Source organism: Malaclemys terrapin, chromosome 13, assembly GCF_027887155.1.
Source record: "Malaclemys terrapin pileata isolate rMalTer1 chromosome 13, rMalTer1.hap1, whole genome shotgun sequence".
Lineage (NCBI taxonomy): Eukaryota > Metazoa > Chordata > Testudines > Emydidae > Malaclemys > Malaclemys terrapin.
The window spans coordinates 46,249,237-46,253,809 of NC_071517.1; the positions used below are offsets into that span (position 1 = coordinate 46,249,237).

Genomic DNA, 4,573 nt, shown 5'->3' on the forward strand with positions numbered 1-4,573 from the left:
TCTCCCCAGGGGGTGCTGGCTTGGGGAGGGGCTGTTGCTGGCTGGGGGGGCACAGCAGGTGGGGGTGGTTTCCCCAGGGGGTGCTGGGTGGGTCCAGGGGCTGTGGCTGGCTGGGGGGGCACAGTGGGTGTGGGGGGTCTCCCCAGTGGGTGCTGGGTGGGCCCAGGGGGTGTGGGTGCAGCGGGTGCCATCCCCGGGCAGTGGCTACTCACAAGGGGCCCCGCGGGTTGCGGGCGGCGTTCATCTTCATCCCCTTGATGATGAGGATGGTGCCCGCGATGATGCCGATGATGCCCACGGCCAGGCCCAGGGCGCACACCAGGGTCTCTGTGGTCTCAGGGACGGGGGTGGGTACCTGGGCTTCTGGAGAGAGAGGGAGAGGGACAGGGCATGGAGTGAGGGGGGCTGTTCCCACCCAGCCCCACTCCCCTCCCAGAGCCAGGGAGAGAACCCAGGAGTTCTGGCTCCCATCCCCCCGCTCTAACCACTAGCCCCCACTCCCCTCCCAGAGCCAGGCATCCTGGCTCCCAGCCATGTGCCCAGTGGGGTCCCCGGGTGCCCCGGCCTTACCCCAGTGCTTCGTGAAGGGCTCGGGCAGCCCCCAGTGCTCCACCTGGCAGTCGTAGAAGTCGCCCTGGCTGGGGAGGAAGGGCAGGTAGGAGAACTTGCGGAAGGCGTAGTCCTGGCGGGGGTAGAAGTCGGTCTCGTAGACGCCCTCGGTCACCTCCTGCCTGTTCTTCAGCCACGTCACGTTGAGCACCGGCGGGAAGAACTTGTCCACGAAGCAGATCAGGACGTTGGGCTCACCCAGCTCCACGGGGTCTTCGGGGAACACGGTCACCTCAGGGGGCTCTGGGGAGACAGGGGTTAGTGGGTCCCATTCCCCGCCCCCCTGAGCCAGCCAGTCCCTGCCCTGGGGCCTGTGATGAAGTGGGAGATTTTCTTGTTTTTCTGTGAGTTTCAATGGTTTGCATGCAGAGGGGGTGAGACTCAGTTTACCTGGGTGTTACTGGTTTAACGAGGTGAGGGGAGAGGGAGTGTGTTTTGCAGAGGACCGGAGAGGGGACTTGGGACCCCAGCCAATGGCCTAGAGGACGGAGATCCCAGCGACGGGTGACCTGATGACCCAGAGACTCAGCTCAGGAGTCGCAGCCGGTTCTGGCTAGTGGGCGGACAACGGGCTGCGGGGAGAGGACCCTGGTGACCTGACCAGCCAGTTCCAGAGGGAGCCAAAGGATGGTGGAGAGGAGAGGAGGCCCAGACGACCCTGTTTCCCTGGAGAGAAGACAATGGACAGAGGCGGGCAAGGCCAGGTGATCTCAGATGCCCAGCTGGGAGCAGGGGGGCTCTGGGCTGGAGAGGGGGAGCAGGCAGAGCCCACCTGGATGCAGAGAGACTGGGATGTGCTGGGCTGAGGGAGGCCAGGCCAGAGGCCCGGAGAGTTTCCTGTGCTGTGTTCAACTCTCAATAAACCCTCCTGTTTCATGCTGGCTGAGAGTCACTCTGGTCTAGAGAACAGGGCGGGGGGGGGAGGGGGGCATCAACCCCTTCGGGGGATGAAGGCCCGGGGGGTCCAGAGTGAGGGGACTCCCTGAGGGGACCCACGGCAGAGACAGACGTGCTAAGGCTCAGAAAGGTGCGGCTCCAGGAGGTGGAGGGGCCTGACCCCGAGAGAGAGGGGACCCCCGAGAAGGGCTGTCGCACTGAAAGGGGCACCCCCCACGGACCGCACGGGGCCAAGAGTGGGCACGACCTGTGAGTCTGTGACAGGGCCAGATCGGAGCCAGCGCCCCCTAGAGGGGACAGGCCCCGTGTCCCATTCCCCGCCCCCCTGAGCCAGCCAGTCCCTGGTGCTCACGCTCCAGCTCAGGGTCTCTCCCCAGGACTGTGGGGGCATCGCCGGGGCCGTCCCAGCTCCCTGCACTGACGGCTCATGGGGCACCAGGGGCAGGGGAGAGAATCCCTCAGGGGCAGGGCCTGGCGCTGGGCAGGGCCACGAACAGCCGTCGGCAAAGGAGCTGCCCTGGGCCCCCAACCTGTGAACTGCTCGGCCCCCTGCCCTGCAGAGCCCTGGCCCGGCTGACTGGCTCCCCGGAGCCCTCCAGGGGCTGGGAGGGGGGCTCTCAATCTCTGGTGGGGGCTGGTACTGGGACCGCATGTGGGGGGTGGGGAAGAGAAAGGTCCACTGCTGAGCCAGGTGGGGAGGGGGACTAGGAAGGGGTGCCTGGTAGGGAAGGTGCCCCCCCGTCCCCGTATCGTACTGTTCTGGGCCCGCGTGTGGTTGGACCTCTGGATCATGATCTCCAGGTTGTTCTTCAGCACGGCGATATTGCCCAGGGCGCCCTGCGCCTCGAAGCTGGTGAACTTGCTGAAGTCGGGCAGGCGCCAGACGGTCTCCTTCCTCTCCAGGTCCACGTGGAAGATCTCGTCCTGGTTGAACTCGAACATGTACTCCCCAGCCTCCCGCTGGGCTGGGTCCGTGCGCTGGTAGAAATTCACCTGGGAGAGCATGTTCTCTGCTGCGGGGATACAGGCATCACCACCAGCTCCCCAGGGACAGGGTCTTCTCAGCACTTCTCCTAAATCCAGCGCCCCCATCCCCGGCCGTGATATTCACACTAGGACTCACTGGTGTCAGGGAAAGTGGGTGCAGGGAGCACAGGGACCCCTGGCACCACCCTGGTGCATGGGTGTCATATCTGCCAGGGGGGGAGACAGCACCCCCTACTGTGCTCCCCCACTCAGCTCATTTGATCACAACAGTTCTCCCATCCAACTAGTGACCAGGCCTCTACCCACTTAGCTTGTGAAGGGGGACACAACCCCTGCCCTAAGCGGCTCCTGGGGGGAGGTGGGGGCTGTGGCTGCAGGACATTTCATTCTCCCGTCTGTGTGGGGGGCTGGTTCCATGTCCCGGTGTCACCATGACCTGGTTCTTGGGGCGATTTCAGTCCCTGGCCCCCGACACTCACACCCCAGGGCCGGTCACTGGGAGACCCGGGAACTCCCCAGCCAGACATGAAAGCTGCGCTGGGGGGTCAGACACACTCCGGGAGGGGGAGGGGTCTGGCTGGGGGTCCAACCCAGGGCCCAAAGGAGTTGGGCACCTACATCCTAGGGAGTCGTTCGCTGACCCCAGCTCGCCAGGCAGGATCTCACCGAGCGACTGCAAAGGAGGGAACCCGCCATCACTAGCCGAGGAGAGAGTTGGCCCCACAGAGCCCCCCCCCCACGTGGGTCTGAGCCCTGGGGGGGACGGGGGACAATGGAGCCAGGCCGGGGAGCGGGGACAGGGGCTCCCTGCTCTGGACAGACGCACACACTGCTCAGCAGGGTCTGACCCTGGTGCGGCTCTTTGGGGAACATTCCCCCTCTCCCCATGTGCCTGGCGCCCCCCTGGGAGGGGTCAGCCCCCGAGTCTCTGTGGGGAAGGGGGGCTGCACCCCTAGGGCAGGGCTGTGTCGTACCCAAACCTCAGCACCTTCCCCACGATCCCTCTGCTGCCCCCACGCCAGCCTCCCCTTCCCCGCTGGCATGGGGGTGAGACCCTCCTCCCTGCAGCCCCCACCCTGCCCAGATCAGCCCCCATCCGCCTCCCTGCCCACCCCATCCGCTCCCCACTTTGGGGTGAGACCCTCCTCCCTGCAGCCGCCACCCCAATCCGGCTCCCCCACATACCCCTCCCTGCCCCATCAGCCCCCCATTGTCCCCTCCCTGAGGTGGAGCCGGGCGCTATGGGGGTGAAGCCGCCCCCCAGGCCCAGGTGTCCCAGCCCCTGCCCGTACCTGTCACCGCCCCGGCGCCCGGCAGGGCCAGCAGGGTGAGCAGGGCCAGCTGGGCCATGGGGACGCCCCGTCCTGCGCCCATCTCCTCTCCCGGGCACTGGGCTGGGCGCGGGGCCGGCAGCACTAGGGGGTCGGGGGGGGCACATGTCACACCCCAGGGGGGGACAGGGCTGGGGGGCAGCGCCCGGCATTGGCCAGGGGAGCCCGGCCCAGGGGCCTGTGCCCAATGGCAGAAATCCCTGCGCCGACCAGGCTGTTACCGGGCAGAGCAGCAGCGCTGAGCCTTGCAGAGAGGAGATGGAGAAATTCCCGGCCTGGCGCCAGGTCCTGGGGCTGGGGCTGCACGGCGGGGCCTGGAGAGGGGCGGCCCAGTGTGGGGACAGGGCTGCCAGGGGGTGTTTGTCCCCAGGGCGCATAGGGAACTAGGAGTCTAGGGGGTGTTGCAGCACGCCCAATTTTTGCAAGGGGTCCTGGCCACCAGTCCTGTGCCCAGGACTCTGGTCCCACCCCCAGCTTTGGTCCCAGCCTCAGCCCCCTTACCCCTAGCCATGTCCCCCCCACCCTGAGCCACGGCCCAGGGGAGAGGCTCTGGGGAGAGGGGCATGGATGGGGTAAGGGGGGGGTGTGAGGTAAAAAGTTTGGGGATCCCTGACTGCTCAGGGTTTAACTGAGCGCCATATTTGGGGCGGGGAAGGAATTTTCCTCAAGAGCAGATTGGCAGAGGCCCTGGAGGGTTTTCGCCTTCCTCTGCAGCGTGGGGCACGGGTCACTTGCTGGAGGATTCTCTG

The 4,573-nt window shown here is 66.4% G+C and overlaps 1 pseudogene; it reads right to left on the bottom strand.

Moving 5' to 3' along the window:
- Window positions 1-208: 208 nt before the first annotated feature.
- LOC128847580 (HLA class II histocompatibility antigen, DR alpha chain-like) lies at window positions 209-3,976 on the bottom strand (annotated as a pseudogene).
- Window positions 3,977-4,573: the final 597 nt, after the last annotated feature.